Raw genomic sequence first — 16533 nt, forward strand, 5'->3', positions numbered from 1 at the left:
ATAAATAAACTTTAAATAAATAAAAATAAATACATAAATAAATTAAAACAATAAAAAAAAAAATAAATAAAAAAAAATCATAAAAAAAAATAACAAAAAAAAAAAAAAAAAAAAATAAAAAAAATAAAAATAAAAATTTAAATAAATATTATTTAAATGAATAAATAAATAAATAAAAATCAATCAATTTAAAATAGATAAATGTATAAAATTGAAATTATATGTACAAGAATTCAATAAACAAATAAATAAATAAATAAATAAATAAATAAATAAATAAAAATAAATAAAATTAAATGAAAATAAATGGAAGTAAAATAATAAAAAAATAAATAAATAAATAAAACAAAATAATACATATAAATAAAATCAAATAAAGAACTAAAAATAAATAAGATAAAAAAATAAATAAATATAAAAAAATAAAATAAGGAATAAAAATAGAAATAAGTATAAATAAATAAATAAATAAATAAAAAGAAATAAAGATAAATAAAAAACTGAATAAACAAAAATAAGTAAAAAAAATAATAAATATAAAAATTAACTGCAATTAATAAATAAGTATAAATATAAATAAACAAAAATAAAAAAATCAATAAATAAAAATGAAAATAAATAAGAATAAATAATATACATAAATAAATATAATGGAATAAAAATCAATAAATAATAAAATTCATAAAAAGAAATAAAAAGAAATTTCTAAAATTAATTAAAAAACAAACAAATGTATGAATAATAATAAATAAGTTAAAAATAAAGATATGTAAAAATATCAACAATAATTAAACAATGAGATAAAATAAATTAAAATAATAGAAATAAGAATAAATATATATAAAGTAAAAAACAAATAAATATAAATAAACAAAAATAGATAAAAAATACATATATAAATTAAAATACACAAATAAATAAAAATAAATATATTAACATAAATAATAATAAATAAAAGAATTAATAAACAAAAATAGCTAAATAATAATTAATAAATAAAAATAAAAGTAAATGAATACAAAGAAATAATGATAAATAAAAATAATAGAAAATAAATTTTAAAAAATCAATAATAACAAATAGGTGATAATATATTAAAATAAAAATATACAATAACATAAAAAACCTAAATAATAATCAATAAATAAAAGTAAAAATGACTGAAAAAATGAAAATTAATAGAAAGTGATAAATAGGTAATAAATAGTTAAAAGTAAAAGATACAAATAAATTAATAAGAATGAAGATTATTAAATAAATAAAAGTAAATTAATATGAATTAAATAAATAAAAATAAAAAAAATTTAGAAAGTGAATGATGATAAAAAATTAGTAAATTAAAATATATAAAAAAGATAATAAAAAATAAATAAATAAAAATAAATAAAAACAAATAAATAATATATAAATAAGTATAAATAATTAAAAACAAATACATATAAATAGAGAGTTAAAAAATAGTTAAAAATGATAAATTAAATTAGTAAGAATAAATGAAAATAGATAAATAAAAATAACAAAAACAATAATAAAAATAAATAAAAATGAATATATAAAAATAAATGTAAATAAACAAGTAAAAATAGATAAATAAAATAAATTTAAAAGATAATTAAAAATAAGTAAATAATAATAAATAAGTACAGCTTATAACATTGACTAAAAATAAATAAATACTTAAAGGAAAAAATGAAGATATACAAAATAAAAATAAGTAAATAAAATATAAATGAAAATAAAAACAAATAATATATATGAAAATAAATAAATGAAAATAAAATATAAAAGTAAATGAAAACAAAGAATATTAATAAATAAAAGTAAAAAATAAAAATAAAAACTAAATAAAAAAATTCAATAAAAAGAAATAAAATAAATAAAAATGCCTAAAACGTAATTAAAATAAAAAATAAATAAAAATAAAAACAAACTATTACAAATAAAGTTAAATAAGTAAATAAAAATAAATAAATAAATATATAAATACAAATAAATAAATAAAAAATAAACACAAATAAAAAGTAAGTAAACGAAAATAAATAAGATAAAAAAAATAATAGATAAAAATAAATAAATAAAGAAATACATAAACGAAATAAATAAAATAAATTATAATAAATGAAAATAAATAAATTAAAATATAAAATTAAATATATAGAAATAAAAAAATCCATAAAAATAAGTAAATAAATATAAATAAACAAATAAATAAATAAATAAATAAATAAATAAATACAAAAATAAATATAAATAATGAACGAAATAAAATAAATAAATTAATTAATAAATAAAAGAAAATAGAAATAAAAATAAATAAAAAATAAATAAATAAAAAAAAAATATAAATGTATAAATATAAATAGATATATAAAAATAAGTAAATAAAATGAATAAATAAAAAATGTATAAAAAAAATAATAAAGAAATAAAAAATTGTAATAAATAAAAATAAATAAAAATATATAAAAATAAAAAACTAAACAAGAAAAATTAATAAATAAATCAAGAATTAGATGAACAGTAAATATAAAATAAAATAAAAATAAATAAAAATAAATAAAAAACAAATAAAAATTGAAAAATTTAACTAGTTTTATTTCCTCTGAAATCACGATAAAAAGAGCAGACAAAGCAAAATAAATAAAATCCAGAACTCAGAATAAATAAGAAACTAAACCAAATACTGGCTGACCACTCCAAAAAAATAAAAATCAACAAGAACCCCAATAAGGACATAAATAAAGAGATCAACAGGACAGTTGAGAGGATCCATGCTGCGAGGAATAAATCCGGGCTTAAATTGCCCAGGGCAACTTTAATCCAAGATATATTTAAACCGTAAAAAAAAAACAAGCCGGGTAATAAATAACGCCCGATTATAAGCCAAATACCAACTATGATTAAATAAATAAAGAAACTCAACGATCTCCTCAAAAATAAATAAAAATAAATAATTAAATAAGTCGTAAATAACCGACTTTCTAAATGGAAACTAAAGACTCTCCTCTAAAGGTATCAAAAAAAGACGTCGAGAGCCTCCTCACGAACGTGCCAGTAAAAGACGATTGAACATATCCTGAATAGGGTATATAGATGTGAGGACAATAAAAACCATAAACATCCCAGAAGAAGCCCTAAAAAAACCCTTCTCGAAACAAAAACGAAGAAGGCCCTCTTCACCACCCACAGAGAACATAAATTAAATAAATAAATAAATTGACGGCGTGGCAATGGGATCCTCTCTAGGGGTAAATAAATAAATAAAAATAAATACATAAAGCGTCGTAAATAAAAGGGTCTTCAGTAAGATAAATGCCCTCCTCAATACTAAGGTATATAGACGACACCTTTAAAAGTGAATAACGAAGAAGACCCGGAAAAATTAAGGACTAAAACTTTTGAAGAATAAATAAATCCTCCGTTTCACATGCGAACGTAGTGTTGACGGCGCCCTTCCCTTCCTGGACGTTCCAGTGCAAAAGACCCCGACGGGTTATACCACAACAGTCTACAAAAACCCACGAACCCGGGTAAATGCCTAATAAAAAATAAGTGAGTGCCCGGACAGATATAAAAAGTCCGTGGTCGACGCCTTTGTCCGCCGCGCCCTCTCACACTGTTCCACGTGGAAAGGAAATAAAATAAAAGAGATAAACAAATCAGCACAAATACTTATTAACAACAACTTCTCTAATCATATGGTTAAACAACAAACCCGAGTCTCTATAAATAACTGGCACAAAAGAAAGCAAAACGGACACCGGAAACAAGTATAGTAAGTCCATAAAACTATATTACAGAAACTATATGCAAAAAGAAATATGCAGATGATGAAAAAAAAAAAAAATAATAAAAAAAATATATAAAAATATTAAAGAAGATGACAAAATTGCGCTGATAATATCCTATAAAATTTTGAAAACAAGCCACTTATTACTTATAAACAACCCTAAATAAATAGAAACGTCTTTAAAAAGAAGTGGTGTCATCTAAATAATTCACATAAAATAAAAAGATGCCACCACTCTTATATCGGGATGACGAAAAATAAACTCTCAAAGCGTCTCTCCTGTCACCTCCAAGGGGCAATTTTTAATCATTACTCTCAAAAAACACCAAAGAAATAAAAGAGAATAAACCCGTAAAAGAATAAATAAATCATCGATAAGGCAACGGACCGCCGACGCCTAATAAATCGAGGCTTTAAATATCTTAGAAAAGAAATAATAAAACATCAACACAGTGAATAAACTGAATTTCTCCCTCCCTACCATCATACGGAGAAACTTAAGAAACCAAATAAATAAACAGAAAAATAAAGAAATAAGAGAGAGAAATAAGAGAGAGAGAGAGAGAGAGAGAGAGAGAGATAAGAGAGAAAATAAAAGAAAGAGAAATAAACCCAGCATCGGACACAGAAGGCAGATTACCTGATCAACGTATAATCCCGGATAACAGCCACTCCCAGATTCAATAGATAATTAGATAAAAAAGGTCCCAACGCCTCCAGGCCAGATTTCGTCACCAACTTATTAGGACCACCCAAAACACTGCTGAATAACCGACTTGACAACTGTATACCCCCGCTTGCTACATATACCCTTGTAAACTGCGTGCCATTCATTCACTCTGAAGATAAACGCCAGAGAGCGTTTGAAACGTCAGAGGAAATAAAACTAAGAAAACAGAAATCTTTGTATGTAAATAAAAACCTGATATACCAGCTTCAGGCTGAATAAAAAAAGATAATAAAAGAATAAAAAAGACTGTATAAACTGAATGCCGTGGAAACAGCAATAATTTTTAATGCAACTGCCCTCAGAGAATTAAATAATTATTATTATTATTATTATTATTATTATTATTATTATTATTATTATTATTATAATTATTATTATTATTATTATTTTAATATTATTTTTATTAAATTTATTATTAAATAAAAATAAAAAATACATGATTTATTATCTTAGAAATAATGCTTCACGAATTCAGTGCCTAAATTATGCAATAAAATAAAGTTAAAGATCTTATAATTTTTTCATATAAAAATACCGTTAAAAACACTCAAGATTTAAGACAAAAATTAATTTAAAAATGAAAATAAGTGAAATATGTAAAAAGTAAAAAAAAATCAATTTGATTACGATATTTTTCGTAGTTTTGCCCTCTTTTTGGTGACTGACTTCAGTTTACCGTTGACGGACATATTCTTATAAGAATGTGTTATGAAAAAAAATCTAAGGTAAAAAACAATCAATATAAAGTTAAATCCTAAATGGTCGTATACATTTTCTATATAAAAATGATGTTAAAAACATTCTAAATTTAAGACAAAAATCAATTTAAAAAATCATTAAGAAAAGTAAAATTAATGAAATATGTAAAATGTCTCAAAATTATTTCAATTTGAATACTTTATTTTTTGGGAGCTTTGCTCTCTTTTTGTTGACCGATTTTAGTTTAACGTTTACTGAATATTACTATAACAGAATTATATATAAAAAAACTCAGTAAAAATCAATCAATATTTAAGCAAAAAATCTATTCAAAAGTCGCCCAAAAAAGGGAAAAGAATAAAACATAAAAATGTTTTTAAAAACCGTTAATTTTGAATATAATATTTTTGGGAATTTTGCCTTCTTTATGATCAATGGATTCAGTTTAACTTTTTCAGATATATTCTTATAACAAAGTTTTATCAAAAAATCGTAAAACAAAAAACCAATAAATATTTAAAGAAAAAGATCAATTTCGAAAATCACCTAAAAATAGGAAAATGGTAGCTAAAATAAAAACTTTTAAAGTTGAATACAATATTTTTGGGAATTTTGCCCTCTTTTTCATGACTGATTTTAGTTCAACGTTTTCTGATATATTCTTATAACCTAGCTTTTTAAAAATTAATTTCTATTTAACTATTTATATATTTTTTTTACTTTTATTTCTTTTGTTTTTTTTATTTCTATTTATTTTTTGTTATTTTTATCTACTTTTATTTATTTTTATTTATTTATATTTATTTTTATGTTTTTTATTTATTTTATTTATTTTGGTTTTTATGTTTTTATTTATTTATTTTTATTTATTTATTTTTTATTAATTTTTATTTGTGGTTTTTATTGATTTTATTAATTTTCATTTATTTGTTTTAATTAATTTTTTTACTTTTTTATTTTATTTATATTCATTTATTTATTTTTATTTATCTTTATATTTTTGTATTTTAATTTTTATATTTTTTTGTTAATTTTTATTTATTTTTAAGTATTTAATTTATTTATCTTAATTTTTTTTTTTTTTTATCTTGATCTTATTTATTTTTTATTTATTCGTTACTTTTTATTTATTTTTCATTTATTTTTATTTTTATTCATTTATTTCTTTATATATGTTTATCTATTTATTTTTATTTTTTATTCCATAATTATTTTCTTTATTTAGTTTCATTTATTTGTATTTATTAATTTCTATTTATTTCTATTTTTATACTTTTATTTTATTTCTATTTATTTTTTTATTTTTTTTATCTATGACGGAAAATCTCCTAAAAATCTATCATTAAAATTGTATAAAAATTTTATTTTAAAAATTTTTTTACTATCATTTTCTTCTGTTTGGCCATTTTGAAAATTGATTTTTCAACTGAAATTTTTATATATTCACCTCTACGAATCCAGGTTTCTCGAAATCACTACGTAAATATGCAATAAAAAAGAAAAAAATTCAAGGCTAAATGATCATATAAGTTCGGCATATAAAAACTCCGTTAAAAACCATCAACATTTCAGTAAAAATTCATTCAAGAAAATCGGCTAAAAATAGGGACATGAATGTAACAAAAAGTTTTAAAAAATAATCTCAATTTAAATACAATAATCTTGGGAGTTTTGCCATCTTTTCGATGGCTGATTTTAGTTTAACGTTTACTGATAACAGAGTTTCATGGTAAAAATCTCCATTAAAAAGCAATCAGTTTTAAGAAAAAATCAGTTTCAAGAATCTTCTAAAAATTTTAAAATAAATGTAACATATATAAATTTTCAACAAAATATTTCAATTATAATACAATATTTTTGGGAGTTTTGCCTTCTTTTTGATAACTGATTTTAATTTAATGTTTACTGATATATTCTTATAATAGTGTTTCATGAAAAAACTCAGTTAAAAAAATGCATAAATGAATGTATTAATAAGTTTTTAAAAAATATTTCAGTTTGAATACAATATGCCTAGGAGTTATGTCATCTTTTTGATGACATTTTAAATTAACATTTACTGGTATATTCTTACAACCTTGTTTTATTAATTAATCATTATTTACCATTGTTGTTTTATATTACTATTAGTAATTTATCTTTTCAATTAAAAGTCAAATAAAAATATAGAAACGAACAAATAAAATAAAAATAAATTAGCAATATATAACTGAAAATTAAGAACTATTATGATTTATTAAAAATTAATTTTTCAGATAATTATAAAGGTAACACTTAAAAAGTGAGAAAATGTGAAAAAGTAAATTAAAATAAATATAGGAAAGGGCAATAAAATTGATTAAGAAATTAGTAAAAATAAAATTAAATAAATAAAAAATAAATAAACTTTAATTTTTACTTAAATTACCAAATGTTATTAAATTAATTTTAATTAAAATTTTTAAATAAAATAATAAATCATGTATATTTTTAGATTTGATTCTACTAAATAAAATTCTGTTAAATAAATTATACCAAATATCAAGAAATAAAATTTAAGATATATAAAATTTTAAGAATGCAATAATAATAATAATAATAATAATAATAATAATAATAATAATAATAATAATAATAATAATAATAATAATAATAATAATAATAAATAATAAAAAAATATAAATAAAAATTAATAAATAATAATAAAAATATATAAAACTAAATCATGAAAATAATAATGAACCTGAAATAAAAAATCCATTAAAAAAATAAATAAATAAAAAAATAAAATAAAATCTTATATTAAAATTGTAAAAAAGTTTAAAAATTTTAAATATAAATAATGTTCTTTTTTAATGATTTTAAATAAATAAATAAAAAATAAATAAAAATAAATAAATAAATAAATAAATCAAATAAAACGAAATATATAAATAAAAAATAAATAAAATACCGTTAAGAAAACAATCAAAATTTATAAAAAAATCAGTTTAAAAAAATCAAAAAAAAAATAAGAAAATAAATGCAAATTTAAAAATTTTAAAAATAAATTTTTGGGAATTTTAAATCTTTTTGATGACTGATTTTAGTTTAACGTTTATTGATATATTCTTATAACCTTGTTTTTTTAATTAATCATTATTTATCATTATTAATTTATATTTCTATTTGTGATTTATCTTTTCAATTAAAGTGAAAAGTACTATATAATTACAATGAAGAAAATTATGATACAAGTAAATTTAAAAATACAATAAGAAAAATTAATTAACTCCTAAAAATCTTCCATTAAAATTATAGATTTAAAAAATCATTTAAATTTTTATTAGTTAAAAAATTTTCTTTGTTATAAACTATTAAAAAATAAATTTTTAAATAAAATTACCTAAATTAAATAAAAAAATTAAAAGCTAAATAATCATATACTTTTTTCTATATTAAAATACCATTAACAACATACAAGATTTAAGTAAAAAATCAATTTCAAAAATCACTTTAAAAAAGGAAAATAAATGTTATATATAAAATGTTTTAACAAATATTTCAATTTCAATACAATATTTTTGTGAGTTTTATCCTGTTTCTGATGACTGATTTTAGTTTAACATTTACTGATATATTCATGTAACAGATTTATAAAAAAAAAAAAAAAACTCCGTTACAAAAAATCAATATTTAAGCAAAAAATCAATCTCAAAAATCACCTAAAAATAGGAAAATGAATGTAAAGTATGAAAAGTTTAAAATAAATATTTCAATTTGAATACAATATTGTTAAAATTAAAAATCTTTTTGATAATTTATTTTAGTTGTTTAAATAAATTACTGATATATTCTTATAACAGAGTTTTATGAAAAAAAATCCATTAAAACAATCGATATTTAATTTAAAAATCATTTTCAAAACCCACGTAAAAATAGGAAAATAAAATATAACATATTTATTATATGCCATTATTGTTATATATTTGTATTTGTAATTTATATTTTCAATTCAAATAACAAATACCATTTAATTACAATGAAGAAAATTATGATACACGTATATTTAGAATGCATAATAACAATAATTAAACAAAAAAAGTAAATAAGAATGGAAACAAACACATGAAATGAAACAAGATGAAATTTAAAACAAATATAAAGAAAACATTTCTTTTAAAGTAAAGAAAAAATTAAATAAAAAAGATATAAACATTAAACTATATAAGTATAAAAAAACATTATGAATACTAATTAAAATAAATTTTACTAAAGGTGAATAATCTTAAAAAACAAAAACACCAAGAAGTGCACAGAATTTTTCTGAAACAAAATGTAAACTAGGAAATTAGAAACGAGCAAATGAAATGAAAATACATAAAATGAAGAACTGAAAATAAAGAATGAATATAATATGAATAGAATATTGATAATTATAATGAAAAGACTGGAAAAAGTGAGAAAATGAGAATAAAAGTAAAGTTAAGATTAATATGAGAAAGAGAATTAAAATTGATTTAGAAATGCATAAGTAAAATAGAATTTATTTAAACAGTAATTTTTACTTGATATTTCAAATTTCATCAAACTATTTCTTTTTAAACATTTTGAATCATAAATAAATATTTTTAGCAAAATAAATCATGTATATTTTTAGATTTGATTCTACTAAATAAAATTCAGTTAAAAGAAATGGTACCAGATATCAAGAAATAAAGTTCATGAAATATAAAATTTTAAGAATGCAATAATAATAATAATCATCATCATCATCCAGGTGCCATATCCCCAAGGACGTCGGCAATTGTGGCTCGCCACTCCTCTCTATTTCCGGCTGTCTGCAGCAACTGAGCTGCAGACATTCTTCCTCCAGTCATTCTCACCAATCCATCCATATGCTTTTGACTAGGTCTTCCTCTCGGCCTCCTTCCACTGATTTTACCAGTGAGAGAGAGATGTTCTAGTTCTTGTCTTCTCACTGTGACCCACAAACCGCATTTGTCTACCTCTCACTGAAGCCAAAAGTTCTCTCTCAATGCCTACTCTCTCTAATACCTGTCCATGATATTTTCAGCATCCTTCTCCAAAACCACATTTCTGCAGCCTGTAACCTCTCCTCGTCTTCCTTCCTCAAGGTCCAAGTTTCACAGCCATACAACAATACAGACCAAACAAAACATTTCACAAATCTCCTCCTTAGATTCATCGATATTTTTGAGTTGGTGACTAATTTCTTGATCTTACCAGATGCATCTTTTGCCATGGATATTCTCTTCCTGATCTCTTTTTCGCATTTTCCATCACTTGAGACAGCGCATCCTAAATAATTAAAACTATCGGTTTGTTTAACTGTTTCAGCATTAATTCTTATATCTGTTCTTGGGGGGATTTCATCTTTGGAGATAACCATAACTTCTGTTTTCTTAATATCTATTGACAAACCTCTTTCTCTGCTTGACTGGTGTAAAGTACTGACTAAAGCTTGAAGTTTATCATGAGAGTCTGCAACAAGTGCTGTATCATCAGCATATCTGATATTATTAATATTGACTCACCCAACCTTAATTCCTTCCATACCTCTGAGATCTCTCATTATCATTTCACTATATAAATTGAAGAGATCAGGTGATAACACACAACCCTGTCTTACACCTCTCTTGATGTTCCGAGTCTCTGATTCATCATTTTCTACTTTCACTGATGCCTCTTGATTCCAATATAAATTCTTTATCAATCTTAGATCTTTCCCATCGATATTTATCTGTTCCAATATCCTTATAAGGTCTACATGTCTAACCGATCAAAAGCCTTTTCATAGTCAACAAAACAAATATATAGATCTTTTTTCACTTCTATTGCTCTCTCCATCAACATTCTCAAAATAAAAATTGCATTTCTTGTCCCTTTACCTCTCATAAAACCACACTGTTCATTGCCAGTCTCTGGGAGTATCTTATTTCTTATTCTATTCAAAGCAATCCTTAATATTATTTTTGTGATCTGACTCATGATACTGATGGTCCAGTGTTTATTGCACTCATGTGTTCCTGGTATTTTTGGTATCGTGATAAATGTTGATTTATACATCTGTGTTGCAGGCTCTCCATCTTCATATATTCCTTCCACTATTTCCACTAATATATCAATGATGTATTCTCCCAGAGCTACCAACATCTCTCCTGCTATTCCATCATCACCTGTTGCTTTATCGCTTTTCACTTGTTTTAAAGATGCCTCTATCTCTAATCTGATTATACTTGGTCCCTCTCCGTTGTCATTGAAGTCTAGATGTTCTATTCTATCATCATCAAACAATTCTCCAATATATTCAGTCCATCTTTTCAATATTTCTTTTGACTCCATTACTATGGTTCCATCCGCTTTTTTGATACCAGTGCTGATACTTCTCTTCTTTTTAAAAGTAATTTCTTTCACCTTATCTTACTTTCTCCGTTCATCCCTTTTATCCAAATCTTCTACCTCCTCACAAATCTCATCCATCCATTTCTCCTTTGTCTTTGTGCATTCCCTCTTAATAGTTCTATCCAGAGCTCTATATCTATCTTCATTTTTACCCTTCTGTTGCCTTCTGTCATCCATCATTATCAAGATATCTTCTGTCAACCATTCTCTCCGAGCTCTCCTTTCTGTTGTTGGTATTATTTCATTACCTTCTCTTATTGCATTTTCCATATTTTGCCACTTTTGCTGAGGATGTTGGAGCCCTGGGCCTTCCTTTAAGCTGGTCATATCTATTTCTTACAATTATATTATATTGGTTCTTCATTTCCTGTTTTCAATAATTTCAGTTGCCTCTTTGATTTAGGTGTACTCTTCCTCTGATTTTTCAACTTCACCATCACTGTTGCTACAACTGGTACATGGTCACTATTACAATCGGCTCCTGGGTAGGTTTTCACTTGCTTGACAGAGTTCCTAAATCTTTTATTGATGGTTAGAAAGTCTATTTGGTTTCTAACTCTGTCACCAGGGCTTTTCCATGTCCAGAGATGTCTTGGGTGGTGATTAAACCAGGTGTTTGATATAATAATAATAATAATAATAATAATAATAATAATAATAATAATAATAATAATAATAATAATAATAATAATAATAATAATAATAATAATAATAATAATAATAATAGTAATAATAATAGATTAATAAACAATTTTCATGTTTAATGATAATAAAAATATACAAAACTAAAAAATTATTTGTTAATGAACATGAAATTAAAAAACTCCTATTAAAATTATATAAAAAGTGTAATTTTTTTATTTGTTAAGGTAATTTTAATTTTTTTACCATTTTGAAAACTGATTTTTCAACTTAAATTTTTATATATTCACCTCCACGAAATTATTACCGAAAATATGCAAAAAAATAAAATTCAAGGCTAAATGATCATATAAGTTTGACATATAAAAGCTCCATTAAAAAAACCATCAAGATTTAAGTAAAAAATCATGTCAAAAGTCGGCTAAAAGTAGAAAAATTAAATTAACATAAGAATTTTAAAAATTAAATTTTAATACAATATTTTTGGGAGTTTTGCCCTCTTTTTCATAACTGATTTTAGTTTAACATTTACTGATATATTCTTATAACCGAATTTTATGAAAAAAAACTCTGTTGAAAAAACAAAAGATTTAAGAAAACTCAACTTCAAAAATCATCTAAAAATAGGAAAATGAATGTAATATGTGAAAAGTTAACAAATATTTTAATTTGAATACAATATTTTTTGGGAATTTTCCCCTCTTTTTAATAACTGATTTTAGTTTAACATTTGCTGAAAATTGAAAAAAATTAAATAAAAACGATATAAACATTAAAAAAATATATATAAGATAAAAATATTATGGATACTAATTAAGATAAATGTAAATAAAGGTGAATAAATCTTCAAAAAAACATAGAAACAAAAATATTATGGATACTAATTAAGATAAATGTAAATAAAGGTGAATAAACCTTCAAAAAAACATAGAAACAAAAATACAGCAGAAATGAATAGAATTTTACTGAAAAAAGTAAACAAAAAATAGAAATGAACAAATAAAATGAGAATAAATAAAGTAAATATATGAAAATATAGAACGAATGTAATACAAATAAAATTTTTATAATTATAAAGAAATGACCAAAAAAGTTAGAAAATGTGAATAAAAGTAAAGTTAAATTAACATAAGAAAGATAAATAAAATTGATTAAGAAATTAATAAGTAAAATAGAACCTTCATAAACTTTAATTTTTACCTATGTTTTCAAATGTTACTTGACACTGTTTTTAAGAAATATACAAAATAATGTATATTTCTTAGATCTGATACTACGAAATAAAATTAGTTAACAAAAATTATGCCAAATAGCAAGAATAAAATTTATGAAATATAAAATTTTAAAAATTAAATAATAAATAATAATAAATAAAAAAAATAATAATAATAATAAATAAAATAATAATAATAATAATAAATAATAAATAATAATAATAATAATAATAATAATAATAATAATAATAATAATAATAATAATAATAATAATAATAATAATAATAATAATAATAATAATAAAAATAATAAATAATTTTCATGTTTAATGATAATAAAAACATACTTAATCATGAAAATTTCTCAATGAACCTCAAATTGACATCCATTGTAACAAAAAAGATTGAAAAGCGATTAAAAATCTTCCATTAAAAATGTAGCCAAAATTTAATCTTATTTTTATTAGTTATGATCATTTTATTTGTTTTTAGATTATTTTGAAAATACATTTTTAACTTAAATTTTGATTTATTCGCCTCCAAAAAACCTGTTTCACGAATTCAGTACCTATTATGCAATAAAATAAAATTAAAGGCTAAGTGATCATACATGTTTTGCATATTAAAAAATACCGTTAAAAACATGCAAGATTTAAGTAAAAAATCAGTTTCAAAAATCATTACAAAAAGCAAAATAAATTAAATGTGTAAAATGTTTCAAAAATTATTTCAATTTGAATACAATAATTTTTGGGAATTTTGCCCTCTTTTTGATGACTGATTTTACTTTAACGTTTACTGATATATTCTTATAAAAGAATTTTATGAAAAAATCTCCGTTGAAAAAACGATCAATATTTAAGTAAAAAAAATCAACTTTAAAATTAACCTTAAAGTAAGAAAATGAATGTAGAATAGAAAAAGTAAAAAAAAAAAAATATTTCAATTGGAATACAGTATTTTTGGGAATTCTGAACTCTTTTTGATGACTGATATTAGTTTAAAGTTTACTGATATATTATTAAAATCAAGTTTTATGAAAAAAGTAAAAAAAAAAGAACAACCAATATTTAAGTAAAAAATCAATTTCAAAAATCACATAAAAAAAGGAAAATGAATGTAACATATGCAAAGTTAAAAAAAAAATGAATTTGAATACCATATTTTTCAGAATTTTACCCTCTTTTCGATGACTGACTTTAGTTTAACGTTTACTGATTTGTTCTTATAGCAGAGTCTTATGGAAAAAAATCTGTTAAAAACAATCAACACTTATGTAAAAAATCAATTTTCAAAATCACCTAAAAATAGGAAAATGAATGTAACATAAAAAGATCTAAACAAATATTTCAATTTGAATATAATATTTTTAGGAATTTTGTCCTCTTGTTGATGACTGGTTTTAGTTTACCATCTACTGATATATTCTTATAACCGAGTTTTATTTTTTAAAAATGTTAAAAACAATCAATATGTAAGTAGAAAATCAATTTCAAAAATGAATGTAACAGAAATAAATAAGTAAAAAAAATTCAATTTGAATACATTATTTTTCGGAACTTTGCCTTCTTTTTGATAACTGATTTTAGATTAAACATTATCTGGTATAATTTTGTATCCAACTTTTATGAATTAACCATTATTTATAAATATTGTTTTATTTGTAATTTATCTTTTCAGTTCAAATAACAAATATTAAATTACAATTAGGAAAAAAATTGCGATGCAATTAAATTTAAAAAATACCGTAACAATTATTAAACCGAAAAAAATAGCAAAGGAAATAAAATGAAAACAAATCATATGAAATAAAATAAGATGTAAATAAAAACAAATATAAATCAAGAAAAATAAAAAAAATTAAACAAAACAATTTTAAATAGAAATCTAACCTTTAAAATATATAAATAGGTTATAAAAACATTGTGAATATTAATTAAAATATATGTCAATAAAGGTGAATAGATCTTAAAAAACATAAAAACAAAACAACAGTCAGAAATGCATAGATTAAAAATAGAAACGAACAAATAATATAAAATAAATAAAAAATAATAAATGACTGAAAATAAAGAACAATTATGATATAAATAAAATGTTCAATAATTAACAAATTACTAAAAAGGGGTAAAATGTGAATAAATATAAAGTTAAAGTAAATATGAGAAAAAAAAAAAAATTGATTAAGAAATGAGTAAGTAAAATAGAACTCTCGTAATCTAGTTTTTACTTGAGTTTCCAAATGTTATTTAAGTATTTTCAACTAATTTTTTTGTATCATTAAAAATCATATATATATTTAAATTCGATTCTACTAAATAAAATTCTGTTAAAATAAATACGAAATATCAAAAAATTAAACTTATGAAATTCAAATGACAAATACAAAACAATAATGATAAATAATGATTAATTCTTAAAACTAGGTTGCAAGAATAGATCAATAAACGTTAAACTGAAATCAGTCATCAAAAAGAAGGCAAAGCTCCCAAAAAATATTGTAATCAGATTGAAGTACTTTTTAAAAATATTTTATATGTTACATTTATTTTCCAATTTTTAGGCCATTTTTTAAAATTAATTTTTTACTTAATTCTTGCTTGTTTTTTAACGGTGTTTTTATATGCAAAACATATAAGATCATTTAGCCAGAAATTTTATTTTATTGCATATTTTGCATATTGAATTTGTGAAAGATCCCTTTGAGGAGGTGAATGAATCAAATTCTGAATTAGAAAATAGATTTTAAAAATCGTCTAAAAAAGAAAATTGTTTTAACAAATAAAAAGAAAATTTAATTTTTGCTACAGTTTTAATTTTAATGGAAGATTTCTGGAGCTTTTCAGTCTATTTTTACAATGGATTTTAATTTCAGATTGATTGAGAAATTTTCATGAATTAGTTTTACATATTTTTATTATAATTAAACATAAAAATTGTTAATTTATCTGTTATTATTATTATTATTATTATTATTATTATTATTATTATTATTATTATTATTATTATTATTATTATTATTATTATTATGATTATTGCATTTTCAAAATTATATATTTTATAAGTTTCACTTCT

The sequence above is a fragment of the Macrobrachium rosenbergii genome, chromosome 13, assembly GCF_040412425.1.
Source record: "Macrobrachium rosenbergii isolate ZJJX-2024 chromosome 13, ASM4041242v1, whole genome shotgun sequence".
Classification (NCBI taxonomy): domain Eukaryota; kingdom Metazoa; phylum Arthropoda; class Malacostraca; order Decapoda; family Palaemonidae; genus Macrobrachium; species Macrobrachium rosenbergii.